The following is an 18,424-nucleotide window of genomic DNA, read 5'->3' as shown; positions in this document are numbered from 1 at the left end:
TTTACTATGCCGATTTGCATATGAATTCATAATAAATACACGAAATGCAGCATTGCATCCGATTACAGTTACTTTATTTATAGAAGTTTGCAATATTTTCAGTTTTTGGTATAAAACAAAATTGTTTTTGTTTTTGTTCAGCGAATCATGAGACATCGGCGGCTCTAGCTAGGTCTTGTTGTCAGGTTGGAAGAGAATACTTCAGTTTTGTATGTTTTCGATTAAGTACCTGCGGGTGGAAGCAGAGGAAGATAAAGACCTCCACTCCGTTGGAAAGACCAGGTGGAGAAGGACCTAGCTGCATTTGGTATTTTGAATTGAAAAAACGACTGGCACACTGCTGTTAACTGGCGCGCTATTGTTAACTCGGCTATATCCCTGTAAGCGTTTCAACGCCAATGAAAGAGAAGAAGTACATACATATATCTTTCCAATGTCATTTCCTTTGCGTGCAGTTCTAAATGTGGAACCTTTAGTGCGTCTCTAACTATATTCTAAATCAAAGGCTTTGTTTCCTTTGGCTGATCGTGATTAACGCTGACCTTTGTATTAACTGTGGCCATTTTTCAATGTTAGCCAAAAATAAACTATTGACGTGTCAGTGTTGGAAGTAACGCTGTTAAATAGAGTTGTCATTTCCTGCCAATAAAGAGGTCTGTAGGAAAAATAAAGCAAATTTTGGCAGGTCTGGTTTAGGTTAAGAAATTTCAATGGACTAGAACGATTACTCGGCGTGATTTCCAGATGTATTCTATAAAATACATATATAACAAAGTTGTTTCTCGAACTCCAAGCAATTTCATTTAAACAGACACCAATATTGCTGCAGGGCTCCTAGAAAATTTTTATTAGGTAAACAATTATTCAGTTTGTGTAAACTTGGCATAACTGAAGGTTCAAGTTAGCCGATCCCTCGATTTGTGGGATCTGTACTTAATAACAAGTTACCCTCGTTTCCGAGTGGGTTATCAGCAACTAGTCTCAACCGAGTATTTTAGGCCGTAACGTGTATGTCAAGGTGTTTGCGTACATTTTTCGCTGGTAATTTAGCTCTCTCCGCGCTTAATGTGTGTCACCTTAACCGCAAAGTTTATCGTCCACCGTCGACAATGCTGTGTGTGTATACTCGGAACAAGTACATACCTGGTCGAGTAGTGCTTGGTGGCGTGGGGAGTATAAGGGCCATGAAACTTTGCCAACTCGTTGCGACACGCTCACACGTGAATTGCACAAAACGGACCTAATTTGCGCGCAGCTGGGTCCCACGTCATGGTGGATTCGGGCAAACAAACACACACACACGCCTACTTGTGTTGCAGCAACCGAAACCACAGCCGGTGGACAATTGTTTGCATAAATGGCTCAGCGACATTGTTGCTGTAGTTGTCATTGCAGTTAGATGCTCGCCTGGTTCGGCCAGCGGTTATGCGCCGTGCGGGGTCTGCTTGCGCTATGCAAATTTGTGACTAACTCGCTAACTCGCTGAATGAATAAAAGCGCGGTGCAGCGAGCGAATGGTCGTCAACGGTCGTCCACGGTCGCTAACTCGCCAACCAACCAGTCAGGCAAGTGCACATGCAACACCGAAGCAGAAAACTTTTCCACTTCACGTTACTTAAGTGAATTCGCTTTGTAGCGCTATGGAAATCTCAACATACAGACATACAAGTGCGTACATAAATACGGGCCGGCGTGTGCGCGTGGGAGGGCCAAGTGTTCGCGCTAGGCCAGTGGGTCTGTGTGAGTTTCATGTGAGTGCAGGCTCTTTTGTGTTTTGATGCTGCAAACACTTTGCCGCCAAAAAAAGCTGTTTGTACGCCTGTGTGTAGCTGCACTGTCGTAACCAATGCAGCGACAAGCGAAGTAAAAGTAAACGTGCAACGGTAAAGGTTGAAAGTAACGGGACAATTCCTGTTAGCTGAAAACGCACTGTGGAATGTTTTAAGTAATAAATTGAACAGATTCTTGAAGAGTTCGGTAGGACCACATAACTGCGCCCAAAAAATAAGGTGACATTGTATTTATTTTGAAAATTTTATTTATTCTTCCAAATCAATTTCATTCCCTTCAAAGTAATCCCCACTAGATGTACATTATGCCAACGTATTTTACAATCTTCGAAACACTGGTTGTAGTGTCACTTTTCGGGATGGCCTTCAGTTCCGTCTTCGCTACTGATCAAATTCAGGCCAACCTCAAACTATTTGAAAATCGAACAACCGACTCGATACCAGTGTAATGAGATTGTGGTCTCTGCCTAGCCGGCTTATCGGCTTTACAGTTTCCAGCGATTGCTCTGCAGCCGGGGATCAGTATTTCTTTGATTAGTTTGGTTATCAGAGTGCCGAGCGGTATTTATACCGCTAGCTTCATGGCAGCCACCTCCGGTTGCAAGTCTAGAAGTCCGAAACTAGAGTTCATGATGTCACCCGACTGTAGACCTATCTGTGAAAAAGCTCACTGCAACTCTTCTCCAACGAATTCGCCTCGCCCACAAATCACTCGCAGGTGTTTCGAGCCGAGATGGGTCTATATTGCGCCTTGATATTCTCTTCCAATAATATTTAGCGATAGTATGTGAAAGCATAGGGAGGGGGAAGTAACCGAACTGGGCTAGACTTTATTTCCCGAAGGTCTGTCAACTCAACAGCATTTCTCGGAATTATTTGTTGAATATTTTTTGTTGTCACAGCAACGTAAAGCAGAGAGCGGAGATCGCAACGTATCTCATTTTACTACTTAGCATGCTGAATTCAGACTAGAAGTAATTGAGCGTTCTGAACTCGAACTAAGCTCCTTAGCTCTTTATATCTATGAATAATCTGTACGATTTCTATTTCATATTTGGCATCTTGGGAATGAACTACAACTGCCATCGCTTCAAAAACCATTGTAGAGTAATGAATTGAACAAACAAGATCCATAATTTTAAAGCCGCTATCGATCTGCTCAAATCCATTCAGCCAAATTGATTCGCTTTACACAAACTCAGGGTCCAAAGGTCGACAAATAGTCGCGGTCTACACTCAACACTCATCATTCCCCGTGCGTGTTTGTTATAAACTACAAAAAAAAAAAAAAAAACAAAAAGAAACGATAGTCACTATTAGAGTTTGGAATCAATTGAATTTGGCATTCAACAATCTCCACTCCACTGTGTGTAGCGCGGCGCACACAACTTTTTCAGTGTTCACTGCCACCGGCATTACAAGCTTGTACTTTTCAGTGTTGGCGTCAATATGCACGGTGCTGGTGTTTGTGTGCGCTTGAGCGCTCAAAGCCAGCTTCTGGTAGTAGGATGTCAAGCGGAAATGACTGAAAGAATACACCGCACGCTAGACTACCTTGAACTATAAACGTGCAAGCGAACTTTTTCATGCGGTCGCTGGGCAATACGTGCAGTTAAAACGCGACCACTGACTGCTGCCGCTGCTACAGCTGGTCTTTGGCTGTGGTTGTGGCTACACAGCTGTGACGTGCGCGATAATAACACGATGAGCGTGCCGTGCGATGATGATGACGTTCGTGGGTATTCACATAAATATATTTTTGAGAAGAATTAAAAATAGATATATATATATATGCGAGGAAGGTGCGATAAATAAAGACTAATGTTTCAAAATATCAGCTGCATCTGACTAGTAGTTTTGTTTTGATCGCTTGAGAGAGTGGGCGTATTCGCAATATTGGTTGATGTAGCTATCATAGCTTTAGAAGGAAATCGCGCAGTGAAATTAAAGAGCGCTTGAATTCTTCTCAAAGCCCTTTCTCGGTGAACGAAGACCAAACTCTACAAGTCACTCATTATTCCCGTCCTTCTATATGGTGCAGAGGCATGGACTATGACAACATCTAAGCTTTACGAGTACTCGAGAAAAAGGTTCTGCGGAAGATTCGATGGAACGAAATATACAAAATTGCCATAGTTTAACAAATTAAGAGATAGCGGCTATGTTGGCTAAGTCATGTGGTCCGAATGGATGAAAACATTTCAACTCTGAGAGTATTTAAAGCAGTAACCGCTGGTTGAAGCTGAGGAAGAGAAAGACCTCCACTCCGTTGGAAAGACCAGGTGGAGAAAGTCGTGGCTACACTTGGGATCTCCAATCGATCTCCAAGGCAGAACTGGCGCGCTGTTGTGAACTCGTCTGTAACCGCGTAAGCGGTGTCCTCGCCAATAAAAAAGGACTCTCTATACAGTGACTTTTAAGGTCTAACTTCATTTTTAGTGAACCACTACTAAGTGCACTGCAAATAGATGCATGACAGTGAATTGGACTAGAGAAGATGTCGTGTACACCAACCTTGGGACCAATTCACAGCATTTTTTACGTAATTTTTACGCACAATCCGGAAAGAGTGTCCACATCGTTTCATGACAATCGACGAAACATAGATCCACTGGTATCTACTACATAATAGAGGACGGTCGAAACGAAGGACGAAAATGGAAGACTGTTCTATCGGCCTGATTCACAAGGTGTGATTCGCATCGACTACTTGAGGAAAGACAATACGGTCATAAGGCTCTTCTATGATGACTTATCGGGCCGATTTGCCGTGGGATCGTTGGAAACTCGGTCCTATTTGCCGAAGAAAAAATGTTTAACTATGAGTTCACACTTTTGCTAACACTTTGTCTCGTCCAAATTGGTCAATTAAGCCTACGATCCACAGCCTCATCCAACATACTCTTCATATTGGGACCACATACATCTACTTTTTATTCCCAAACTTGCAGAAGTCATTGGCCGGGTAGAAATTTTAGGCAAATGAGGAAGTTATTGGCACTCCAGGAAAAATTATTTTTCAGGCGCGCTAAAGAAGTTGAAGCGTTAATGAGTGCAGCGTACTGGTCAGACCATCCTCGTATACATATCTACTGAAGTTATACGGGCTCAGAGAAATTATAAGCAGATGAAGATGATCATATAGTGCTGGTGATGATGATGATTTCATGATTGTGTTCATGCAGTGATGATCATATGTTGATTGTGATGATGATATGATGTTGAAGCTAATCATTTAGTCGAGTCGCCACAATAGTTAAGCGCGTTGCAATCACTATGCGCTGCCTGTCGAGGTGTAAAATGCGCCATAAACGTTTCTTGCTCGGGCAGCTGTCACGAAACGCCCCGCGTATATGAAAATGGCAATTGCGTGAACTTTGTTGCCACTGCTGCTGCTCTCTGTTGCCGCTGTTGCTTTATTACAAACGCAGAGGCAGAATTTAATTTCAATATTTTTCATATTTTCTGCCTCTTCTTTCACCGCATTTCATATTAATTTCTGTTTTGTGCGGAAAAAGCGGGTAAAGTTTTGCCACGGGCACGCTCTTCCGGCGTACGTGAGTGCGTGCGTGCGTGCGTGCGTCCAAGTGCTTGTGTGTGGAAAATGTTAATTTGCACTGCACAATTTTCTATGCTTAATTAACTGACTGATGCGTACTTCATCTACAAAGCTCAAACACATACATAGACATATGCATAAGTTCTCACGCGCCTGTAGTGGTGGTGCGGTTGCAGAGTTGACTGACTGATTGACTAACTTACAACTAATGAACTGTCTTATGCGCGCTGGTGTGTGTGTGTGTGTGCTGTTGCATGAATATGTGACTGAATGTGCTTGCCTCTCAACTGCAGCTTGGCAGCTGCTTCCTTCCAGTAGTCAGATACCTGCTTTTTCAGCCAGCCATTTGAATGAAATTTAATTATTCTCATTATAATGTTGCAACAACATTTGCTTTTTCGCCTCTTCCGCCCCTTCCGCCGCCCGTCTTGCTTTTGCACTTTAACATTTGATGACTGCAGCAGCAGCAACATTTTTCATGAATGACGTGAGCCATTTGCCATTTACAAAGCCATTGCCGGGTTGACACTGACGCTGACGTCGACAGTGGCGCTGACGCTGATTTCGACATTTATGATGAGCGCAATGTTACTGTGAATTTATGGAATGAAAAATGTTCTCCACGAGCAATATACATGCATGCAAGTCTGTAATCACATTTGTGCATGTGTATGTGTGTGAGCGAGCAATTTTGCTGCTGGTGCCGTCGACGACGACATGTTTTTACTGCCTATTCAACTGCTTTCTTGCCTTTGAGGTGTGAAATGAGTTGACGTTTGTAAATATGTACTTACATACATAAATTATAATTCATTTACATGCCTACAGACATAAATGTATATATATTAAATAGCTGCGTTTGTAGGTGTTTAAATGAGTTTGCAGGTGATAAATATATGCGTCATCGCTGAATATAACGATTTTGTTGTTATTACTATTATTACGGCTGTTTAAAATGTGTATTCAGGCATGAATAACTGTAAATGTATGTCTGTAGGTACTTGTCTGTATGTACACATATATATATATATAAGTATTTGTTTGTACGATTTTATCACTCGAGTGGTGTAGTTTACGAGCGTTATTAATAAATGAATAAATATATGATAGCGTGCGTAATTACAGTTACTTATATATTTAATAATCTATACCAAATTAGAGCGGGTCTTTTTTAATGAAAACGCGTATATGGGAAATGTTCTACGCATTATTCTGAACAATTTGCTTAAAATACCCCATCAAAGCAGTGATCCTTTTTTGAATCGATGAAAAGTCCAATGTAAAGCGTATAAAATCATAGACTGGAAAAAAGGGAAATAGATCATCAAAATAAGGTTATGTTTCTGCTTGATAGGACTTCAAAGTGATCATTTATTTTGAACTTTTGTCCGACAATAACACGATTAATTGTGAAATGTGTCCCAAAAAAGGAGGACGTAGGACGAAAGCATGCCCGACGTATGGAATTTAAGTGTGCCATGGCCAATTCACAAAAACAGAGTCCCACAGTCTGCACAAATCCAACAGGAGAAAGGCCTCCTCAACATCGCATAAACGGCTCTATCGAGCGTATTGTGGGGAAGATTTCAAGCTCACCGCCAACAAACTGATTGGACCTTACCAGTGTGGCTTTAGCGCTGGAGAATAAATTTCTGGCCAGATATTTACCATGCTCCAAATCTTAGAAAAGACCCGTGAAAAGACGGTATCCTCGCAAAACTAATACGGCTATGTAAACTGACGATGAGCAAAACCAAAACCTCCGCCAGGATCTGGAAAGACCTCTCCAAGCCGATCAATACCATACGAGGTTTCTATCTATCGTGGCACTTCTTCAATCTACTGCTTGAGAAAATAATAATAATAATAAATCCTTTCCCAACGGAAAAAAAGATCAAACTCTATAAGTCACTCATTATTCTCGTCCTGCTATATTGTGAAGAGGTTCGAGAGAAAGGTTTTGCGGCGAATATCGCATTCGAAGGAACAAAGAGACTTACAGTTATAAGACGAAAGGCATAGTTCAGTGAATTAACGAGACAGCGGCTACGCTGGTTAGGTCATGCATCCGTATGGATGAAACCCCTTCAGCTTTGAAAATACTCCACACAGTAGTCGCCAGGTGAAGCAGAGGAGACCGTTGGAAAAAGGAGGTGGAGAATGAATTGGTTACTTTTAGAATTCTCAATTGTCGCCAAATTGCGCAAAAATAAAACGACTGGCGCGTTGTTGTTAACTCGGCTATAACCGCGTAAGCGTTGTCTACGCCAATAAAAAAGAAAGGATTCTTAAATTAAATTCACTTTTCATCGCCAATGACAATTCGATGCAAAACTGTATCTTCCCCATAGCTTTCAAACGGTCTGAAATTGTTCGTTGTGCAACAGGGCTGCCATTTGCTGTTGACTCAAAGTATCATCTTCATCCAACATTACTTGCAGTTCGGCGTCTTCAATCTTGTATAGTGGTCTTCCACGTTCTTCACTTCTCACATCAATATCATTATCTCAGATCCATTGAAATTATCTTTTGCATGTTGCTTCTGACGGAGCATGATCACTTGACTAGCGTTCTATGGTACCTTTTGCAGTATCTCTCTGGAAACTTGAAATTAAAGTTTTTCACATATAATCACTTTTCGGTACAAAATTTGGCATTCTCAACACAATGATGAAAATATGATATTGTTTGTTCAATGACTGTGAGGTTATTGAATATGTTCGACCAATGTTATGTCGACAAACAGAAAAAAATTAAAGCTCGTTCACAACAAATATTCTCTACTAACCCATTTGTATTTTAACTCGCATTTCATACCAGTGCACTTGGTATATGGAACAAATAGAACAATATAGAAAGTATTGCGACTGAAATTGGTTGTAGTTCTTATTGACAAAAGTTGAGTTGTTTCAATTTCAATTGAACTCTAGTCGACTCAGTAGTCTTGTTTGTTATAATATTATATATTAGTACATAAAAACAAAATATCATGTAAAAAAGTATAAATTTTTCTTAACTTTGCATATATTTTAAATTTCATTTCAGAAGCAGTAAATCTTTCTACACAAGGTGGTAAGTTTCTAATCTATAATTTTAAACAATAAACTTAACTTATCTTTGAACTATCCTACGTAGATGATCTCGAAAACTGAATATCAAAAGCACTACATATAAATAAAGTGAAATTTGAGGTAAAAATGTTCTAATTCGGAGTTAGAGCTTTACGGCCGCCATGAGAAAAATCCACTAGGAAACGAGTTTTTCATATTTTTTTAGCTTGCTTTAGCTGAGCTTTGAACCAATGAACCACTGAGCTCATCACACGAACCGCAATCAAGCTGTCAAGTTACTCAGCTAAGGCGAGTATGATTTTCCGACTTATTCCCGACTCCCCAAATGTAAAATTGCTATATCGAAAAATCAGCTTATCTCAGATATTTCATTCAATTAGTAAATCTGTACTAGTAAATTTGCATTTATTTATTTATACGCATGTTATCCTAAGGCTACTTTAATTGTTCTGATAAAATAGATTTTTGTTTGTTTTGAACGAATTAATTTTTAAATTTAATTCGATAAATGGCAAATTGTGTGTCAACATTTGAGCAGTCTTGTATAGACATACGGAAGATGAACAATTTTAAATATTCCTATGTATATCGAGTTTTACAAATATCATTTGCACAGTTGCACATAAATATTCCTTAGTATCAACCAAGCGTAGATTCGGTGCATAAAAGCATATCCACATTTTATAAATTTCCAATTTTGTTCTCTGTATTTATTTTGTATGCAAATTTGCACCAAAAGTTCTCTTGTTTTTCCATTTGTTTTGTTTAATGACTTTTGTATTTGATTTCATTCGATTATATTTGAATATGTTGATTGACAACATATTTCTCTGACAGTCTATTAAGTGAGTTAAAACAGTTAATAATTGCCTGCAATTACGGTTGAAAGTATTATCTTTCTTATTTTTTATTTTTGATTTTGATTCAATATTTCTGATTTGTTTAACCTTTAATTTATTGCGCTGAAAAGTCGATGTTCCCTACTTAAAAAAAAAAAAATGGCAACTTTAATTTTAATGCGAAAATTTCATTATCATTCGAAAAAACATTATTTGGCATTTACTTTTTGAAGATTATCTTTTCGCAGCGGCTACGTCTCAGATAGTCCACTCGTTGAGTCCGATTTTGGATGACTCGTTCCAGCATTTTGACTGGTAACTCGCAAATGGTACACTTAATGTTTTACTCCAAGTTCTGAATCAAAGCGAGATTGTTATAGACTTTCTACTTTAAATATACCTTCAAGAAAAAGTCTAACGGTTTGTTATCACAGTGTTCTCTCTATAAATCCATTGATTGAAACCAAATGTCAACGAAGCGCCGAGTTTCAATTTCAGACATAAACTAGTCGGTTATCATGACGCTATAACGATTCCCGTTGACGATTACGTTCTGACCGACATCATTTTTAAGGAAATATGAACCGATGATTCCACCGGCCCACAAATAACACCAAATCGTTTTTTTTCTGGTTGAAATGGCAGCTCTTGAATCCCTCCAGGTTGCTCTTCGTCCCAGATGCGGCAAATTTTGCTTTTCTTTATCCCCATTGAGCCAGAAATAGATCTCATCGCTGAACAATATTTGGCTCCACCACATTGGATCTTCTTGCAACTTTTCAAGAGCCCATAGTGCGATGAGATGTCGCTTGGAAAGTTCGAGCGGATTAAAATTCTTGCACAAACTGTATTTTGTACACTTTCAATTTACGATCGCGATGTAAAATGCACAAAGTCGCTCCATATGTTAGTCCGAGTTGCTGTGAATGACACCAAATCGATACTCCACGGTCTTTGTGTACACTCTCAGCTACGTATGATATATTTTCTTCACTGAAATTCATTATCCAATAATGAAAGTTGGGTCTCAAGAAGTGTGATGGTGTAGCGAATAGTGCGTTCAGTTGGCCGATTATGTTGACCATAAGTCACGTCGGAATTCAACTCATTTCGTCATTTGAAAGCGTATCCGGTCTATCACAGTGATCCTCCAACTTTTCGATACCTTTTTATACTCTCGCAACAAAGTTGCTAAAGAGAGTATTATAGTTTTGTTCATATAACGGTTGTTTGTAAGTCCTAAAACTAAAAGAGTCAGATATAGGGTTATATATACCAAAGTGATCAGGGTGACGAGTAGAGTTGAAATCCGGATGTCTGTCTGTCCGTCCGTCCGTCTGTCCGTCCGCCCGTGCAAGCTGTAACTTGAGTAAAAATTGAGATATCATGATGAAACTTGGTACACGTATTTTTTGGCTCCATAAGAAGTTAAGATGGGCAAAATCGGCTCACTGCCACGCCCACAAAATGGCGGAAACCGAAACCGTGTAAAGTGGCATAACTAAGCCATAAATAAAAATATTAAAATGAAATTTGGCACAAAGGATCGCAATAGGAAGGGGAATATTTAGACGTAATTTTTTTTTGGAAAAGTGGGCGTGGCTCCGCCCTCTACTAACTTTTTTGTACATATCTCGAAAACTACTATAGCTATGTCAACCAAACTGTATAGAGTCGTTTCTTTTAGGCATTTCCATATACAGTTCAAAAATGGAAGAAATCGGATAATAACCACGCCCACCTCCCATACAAAGGTTATGTTGAAAATCACTTAGAGTGCGTTAACCGACTAACAAAAAACGTCAGAAACACTAAATTTTACGGAATAAATATCAGAAAGAAGCTGCATCCAGGCTTTCTTTAAAAATTGAATATGGGCGTGGCGTCGCCCACTTATGGACCAAAAACCATATCTCAGGAAGTACTCGACCGATTTCAATGAAATTCGGTATATAATATTTTCTTAACACCCTGATGATATGTACCAAATATGGGTGAAATCGGTTCTCGATTATCACTTTATCATGCGAGAGTATAAAATGTTCGGTGACACCCGAACTTAGCCCTTCCTTACTTGTTTTTTAGTATGATTCGGCATTTGCTTCAAAATAGACCACAGTTTCAGCGATTATCTCCCCACTCGATGAAAATTTCTTCCACAGAGCGTTAGAGAGATCTGATAACAGGAAATAATCGCTGAGGGTCACATCTGGAGTTTGCGATGGAAGTGGAAGCAATTCGGGTCCTAATTCATGGATGTTTGCCATCGTTTTCACTGACACTACGACACGATGCATTCTCTTTGTGATACAGCACTTTCTTTTTATTCAAATACCGCCGCGATTTCGTCTTTCAAATGGTCCAATTACACTATGCAATAACCGCCGTTGATGGTCCTTCCGCTTAAAGACGGTAAAGAGAATTCCATGCGCATTCCTAAATACAGACGCCATAAACTTGCCAGCTGACTGTAGCGTTTTTCCACGCTTTGGAGTGGGTTCATCGTGTGCAGTTCATTCAGTTGACTTCGATCATGTTTCATCCATTGTCACAGTGTATATGTGTGTGTATATATACAAAACCTCAGGTTTATACGCTTGACCGTCTCCAAGGTCCGGTCCGGTTCATCAACTCATCGTTGTTTCTGGTACACAAATGAGATGATTTACAATTTCAGTTGATATCTTTAGCGTGTATGCTATCTCGAACAACTTCACTTTACGGTTAACCAAAATTAGTTTGTGTAAAGGCTATAAGGATATGCCTTACTTTACTTTGAGTTTAAAATCGGCGCCAATATGTGTTGCAAAGAACCGATAGGAGCGCATTCGTGGTCAATCAAGAGGGAAAGAACCATTGACCAAAGAACTTTAACTTAGATGCCTTGTTGATTGTTGTCTCCATTTTTTTTCTGAAACATACTATATGTAAGAGCGGCAGGCGACTATCTATTACATATACATTCGATAACCTCGTCTTCTAACACGTCCTTAAAATTGTTATCCAAAATAGGAAGCAAAGTAAATCTATGCAACCACAATTAATTGAAAATTTTAGATCACCCTACGTCTTCCTTAGGCCAATAAAATTGGAATAATTATTGCAAATATGCTCTGTGCTTTAATTAGATTATGCCCAATATGCATTAATTAATTATATTTAGTTATTCGGCTGTGGCTCTGGTGGCACACATGTTGTGCAAATTTCTACAATTGCCAGAGGACCGAATCGTTGTTTTTGCTATGTTTAATTGCACATGTATGTACATATGTGCCCTCATTTGAATCAATTTTTCTGTAATTTTTTTTTACTGTTTATAAAGCAATATTTAATAGCATTAATTAATGTGAGGCCGCAGGCAGTTTGTTGTTGCTTTGGTTTTCTGTTTGCCGCTTTGGTTTGTGTTTTCGCAATTTTTTATTTCGCTTTTGCCAATATTTTGGGATATCAACACTAGTTTATTTAATTAATTTATTTTCTTTTTTGGTTCAAATTTATTTCAAAGGTTTAATTGCTTGCATTGGTGCCAATTTATTTGACTTTGCGTTTCCGCTCTCTGGCAGTTCACCGAATACATACCCAAACCACGAATATATATGTGGGCCTACATACGAATCGGTATATACATACATATATACAAACATATATTCCACATACAATGTTTCTATAAACGCAACAAGCAATTTATAAATGAAGTTTTTAAATTTTGTGCTAAAAGTATATAGTATATGTATATATTTATGTACACACATTCGTACATACAGTGCTGGTAGAAAAAATAGCATTGCAATTACTATTTGGCAAATATGAAAACTTTAAATTTTTTCAACCGTCTTCTGTTCAGTAATTTGAACATAACACTGTTATTTGAGGGACGTTCCATTCTCTCTATTGGGACAACATTTCACTCTCTCACAGAAAGTACTATTGAGTTTACTCGTGATGCGATAAGGAATTTACTAACCGATAGTATCTATCTTAAAAAATAAAGTAAAAAAAAGACAATTAAAAAAAAAAAAACATAAAGTACCGTTCAATGAAATTATATAAAGAGCCTTAACTAAGCTTCAAATTAAATATTAGAAAAGTGGACGTTGTATCACCCTCTAAATTTTTTAAGGAGCATACCTCAGAAACTACTTCATCTATTTCAACCAAACGCTCTTTATTTAATAGTTAGTGGTAAAGATAATGTCGTCTCAAAAAGTAAAAAACGTTAGCCTAAAACAAATCACTGGCCCTTCCTAAGGACAGCATTTCGAACAGAGTAAACTTTATTAAACTTTATTACTACTGAGTGGCAGCACTATCCAGTGTTAGACTTTCCGACCATCTTTCAAGCAGAAGTTCTTGCTATAAGTCAGTTTGAACAAATCAATCTCCAAGGCAACAGTCGCAACCAGCGTATCGCTATACTCAGCGATAGTCAGGTCGCACCAAAAGCGATCTGAACTTATGAGGTCTTTTAGTGAAAGAGTGTATAGGAGGGCTGAACTGCCTAGCAGTTTGCAAGCGCTTACAATTGATGACAAAATGTTGCCGGCAATAAGCTGGCCGACGAACTAGCTCCCTCTGTGGCAGCGTCCAGGACCATGCATTGGGGTGGATCCACACACAATAAAGGAACTGGAGGAGAGAGTGTGGAGAGAAGAGCACTGGCAGCTGACAGCAGGAATACGCCACGCCAACCTACTACTGGGAGGGTACCACCTTGCAAGGTTTAGAGATATGATTAACCATCCCCGAGACAAATTTCCTCGCCTTGTCACACTCTATACAGAGCACTGTTGGCTCAGAAAGCACTTGTCCAACATGGGTATAGTCTCTTGCGCAAACTGCCCGTTTTCGATATGGAACAGGAAACTCTAGAATACGTGATTCTATATTGCCCAGCAATTTGCAGAAGCATGCTCAAGACCCTAGGTTCCAATTACGTGAAGATGACCTTTGTGACCACATGTGACATAGAACCATTATCATATAGACCATAGGTCGAAGTGATTATTTTCTTCGAAACCGATCTTTCACTGGGCCAGTTGATACCGGTAGAGTTGCAGCGATCTGCAAATAGATTGAGGAGAACTTTTTGCCATAAATATTTAGAGGTTCAAAGAATGTTTTTATCTCTTTAGTACATAATATTCTCGACAGAATGTGAAGTTCAAAATGTTTTTATTCTGTAATAAAATTTGTTAATTTTTCCACTTAGTTCATCGCTAAAATATAAAAATTGTCTTTGAAGTGACTGAAACTGATAAATAATAGGTTAATTAACATTTTATAAAAAAATTCGGCTTACTTTTTGACCACTTTCTTTTAATTTCATAAAATAATGGTACTATTTTTTTCACCACTGTCAATATACCTACCTACAAAATTACAGAAAAATGTGTGTGGGCTGCAAGTGGTGGCGTTTGCGGTGCATGAGTTGGAGGCTATGTTTTTAAATGTAATAATTTCCGTCTAGTTAAATCCATTTTTGTATGAGAAATAAATTTTATAAAGAAAAAATAAAAATAGAAAAAGCTTGCGCTGTCGGCTTGCAGTTATTTAATCTTATGAAAATAGTGTTAAATAATTAATATTTATTAAAAGCGCTAAGATTTCAATATTTTTGTACTGACAAGTGCCACTTTGTGTTCGCACAAAAACTACCGTAATCTCACAGATAAGCTGGCATACAAACAGACATTTCTTTATGAATTGAGGCAGTTGATTTGATAAGCGAATTCTTATTGACTCTGACTCTAGTTTCATTAATTTTATTTTATTTCTACGCTTTGTTGTTAGCATTTCTATTTTTACACACACATATTGTTTTAGAACTCTGGTGTTCTTTGCGTCATGCGCTTTGTTTTGTTTATTCTTTTATAGGTTTGGTTTGAACTTTTTCTTTCATTTATGCTCCGCCGGCATTATTAGCTACTGACAGAGCAGCAGTGACAGCGTAATTGCTGAGCGAGCACAAGCGATGCTTCAGTGACGAGGTGGCCGAGAGGTTAAGGCGTTGGACTGCTAATCCAATGTGCTCTGCACGCGTGGGTTCGAATCCCATCCTCGTCGCAAAGTTCTATTTTATAATTTTTTGTTTAAAAACAATTTGTGTTTTCTTACTTGAATAGTTCGTGTGAAGAAGCACATTTTCATTTCAAAATGCTAACGAATTTAGTATTTGTTTTTCAGGGTGCTTAAGGGTGCTTAAGGGTGCTTAGCTGCTTTGTGGAAGAGAACTTTTTGTTGCGGCGCTTAGCTATAATTTACTTAAATATGGAAAGTGGATACTTAGATTTTGTCGATGTTTTTCTATTCCCAAATTTATTTTAAAATAAAATATAATAAAAACTTGAAGCTACGATTTCCCGAATTGCTCGTCGAAGTCTTTTTAAATCGGAAGTTCAATCATGTGTTTGATAGCAATTTCAAATCAATACTGGTGGAGTGTGTCGGAATTTTTTATATTTAGAAATTCATTCCAAAATTTTAATTAAATTTGTAGCCTATAATACACAAAACTACTTAAGGATTTGACAAATTTTTTGACGTCCTTGCAAAAATTAATTTATTTAAGGATTTGATGGAAATTTTAAAGTAGTAATGGTCGAATATATCTCAGAAATCGGTTTTAAGATTTCAGGTGAAGCTGCTTTCTGCTTGGAGCTTTTTATCCGAAAAGAGTTGGCAACAATTACGTTTATTGTGCTGATTTTTCAAAGTTTTTACCCAAAAATTGATTATAAGGTGAAGCTAATACGAGGGCTGCTATATATATTTCTGGCCTAATAATGAAAATAGGAATATTTATCAACGAAAATGGTTTTATTGTTTTTCAAAATATTCTCCATCAAGATTTATACACCTTTGCATGCGCTCAAATCAATTTTCGAGGCACTTTTTCCACTCCTATTGAGACAACTCCAAAACAGGATTTTTGAATTCTTCAACAGCATCTTCTGGCGACGAAAATCGTTGACCACGCATTATTTTCTTGATGTGTTGGAATAAAAGGAAGTCATTGGGTGCCAAGTCAGGGCTGTACGGCGGATGACCCATCAATTCGACGTTTTGGCCGGTCAAAAGGGCGCTGGTTGAGAGCTCGCATTGTCATGGTGCAAATGATTCGTCTTTTCTTGTTCGTTTTTAAAATTTCTCCGCAGACTTCAGGCAAACAAATGGTGGTGTACCACTCATAATTGACCGTCCTACGTTGCTCAAGCGGAACAGTCGCCACATGACCAGTTTTGCCGTAGAAACAGGCGACCATTTGCTTCGAAGTGCTTCTTCCACGAACAACTTTCGTTGGATTTGGCTCGTCTTTTAAGAGCCACACGGTCGAATGCTGTTTTGTTTCGGGCTTATACGCAGAGATCCATGTTCGTCACCTGTGACGATCTTATAAACGTCTTTAAGAGCACCGCGATCGTATGTTTTCAGCATTGCTTTACACCAATCCACACGAGCATTTTTTGAGCGATTGTCAAATTGTGCGGGATCCAACGAGAACACACCAAAACAACAAAAATTAAAATCGTTTATTGACCCGATTTATCGAAGTTTTTTACACAGAAATTGGTTTTAAGGTTTCAGGTGAAGCTAATATTACATTCTCTGCTCGAAGCTTTTTATCCGGAAAGATTTGACATGAACTAGAAACATTTATTGACCCGATTTGTCGAAGCTTTTTATCCGAAGTATAAAATTGTTTGATAAAAATTAGTAACGTTCATAGGACCGATTTTTCGAAGTTTGTTCTGTCCAGAAATTAGTTTCTTGTTTTTATAGAAATATAAAATCAGTTTGGAAAGACTTTTTCAAGGGGTTTGTATATTTAATTTGACTTCAAATTTTGACAGAAATTTAAATTAACATTATGTCTTATTGTTGAACTTGTTTCTATACAAAATTTTGTTTTTAGAAAAAAACTAAAATTATAAACGATTATAAAAAGCTACGAACTGGGCGAATCTGTCGAATTTTCTTTCTATACAGAAATTTATTTCCAAATTTGATGAAAGTTCGAAACGAATTTTTCAAAATTTTTTCTGTCTAAAAATTGATTCCAAGTTATAGCCGAAGTTTGGAGCCAATATTACACGATTCGCTGGAAGTTTTTTGTTTGCAGAAATTAATTTTAAGGTTATTAATTTGGCGATATCATTTCTATTACGAAACTAATTTAAAGCTTTGATAGAAATTTTAAATAAATATCCGATAGAATTTTGAAATGGTTATCTATCCAGAATTGTAGATAACATATGACAGAAATAAGAAATCTTTATTGTGCAAATTTGGGGAATTCGTTGTATGTATGTGGCTCAAGATGGTTGGGAAAGAAGCTCTTTGATTATAATATTAATCAGCATTTGCTAAAACCAATTTCCGTATTATTCTTTTGATTTAGATGCTACTTGGGTCAAAAACTTTTGTCAAAAATAAATAAAAGTGATGCAGAGCAGAAATGCAACTTGAACATATTCGGATTGTTTTTTTTAATAAAATAATTTAATTTATTCATGCGTTCGGTACCGCTTTATCTATGAGGTTATCTATGAGACTAAATGCTAAAAGTGGTAAACATAAAGCGAATTTTTGGTATTCTCGTTTTCATGATTTAGTCCTCCGATTTGACTCTATATGATTTCTTTGGATCAAATATTTAGATTTGACTGAAAGTCAAAGTTGAAAGCCTCCCTTTGAATGATACCAAGTAAATGACTGTTGGAAGACTAGGTTACATATTCATTTTCTCGGTCTCTCCATTCTTTCTGAACGACGACTAGACGACTGACTGAAGACGGTCTCTCTATTCTGCCTGAACGTTATTAAAAACTTCAATTCCAAATAAGTTGAAAGTAAATTTAAGCAAATTTAGTAATTAATTTTGTAATTGTGAGTCACCCTGTATCTTATTTACGTCAATAACAAAAATCGTTGCCTATATCAGGGCGATTATTCTTATAATATTGAATATAGAGAATAAATTATGGTAAAAATTAAAAAGTGAATTTTGTGAATTTGACAAAACAATAGTACTAACTTTTTAAATTAATATAAAATTAAATAAACAACTTTTTAAAAATCTAACTTTAATAATGGTTTTGATTTCTCTTTTTGCTGATTTATAAATAATTACCTTTCTCTGCCTCAATATTTGTATGATAAGAAATC

General features: G+C 37.7%; 1 long non-coding RNA gene and 1 other non-coding gene across 2 annotated transcripts in view; both read left to right on the top strand.

Moving 5' to 3' along the window:
* The window catches only part of LOC108972887, a 49,623-nt gene extending 41,202 nt beyond the window's left edge, over positions 1 to 8,421 (top strand). The window contains exon 3 of the long non-coding RNA XR_001993676.1: positions 8,395 to 8,421. This is a non-coding gene — a long non-coding RNA (uncharacterized LOC108972887). The remainder of the gene's footprint in view (positions 1 to 8,394) is intronic.
* A 6,819-nt stretch (positions 8,422 to 15,240) lies between these two features.
* Trnas-gcu lies at positions 15,241 to 15,322 on the top strand. The gene has a single exon. It is a non-coding gene; the product is annotated as a tRNA-Ser (tRNA).
* Positions 15,323 to 18,424: the final 3,102 nt, after the last annotated feature.

The sequence above is a fragment of the Bactrocera latifrons genome, unplaced genomic scaffold (assembly GCF_001853355.1).
Source record: "Bactrocera latifrons isolate USDA-ARS-PBARC rearing strain unplaced genomic scaffold, ASM185335v1 scaffold_436, whole genome shotgun sequence".
Classification (NCBI taxonomy): Eukaryota; Metazoa; Arthropoda; class Insecta; order Diptera; family Tephritidae; genus Bactrocera; species Bactrocera latifrons.
This window is presented reverse-complemented; position numbering and strand designations above follow the sequence as displayed.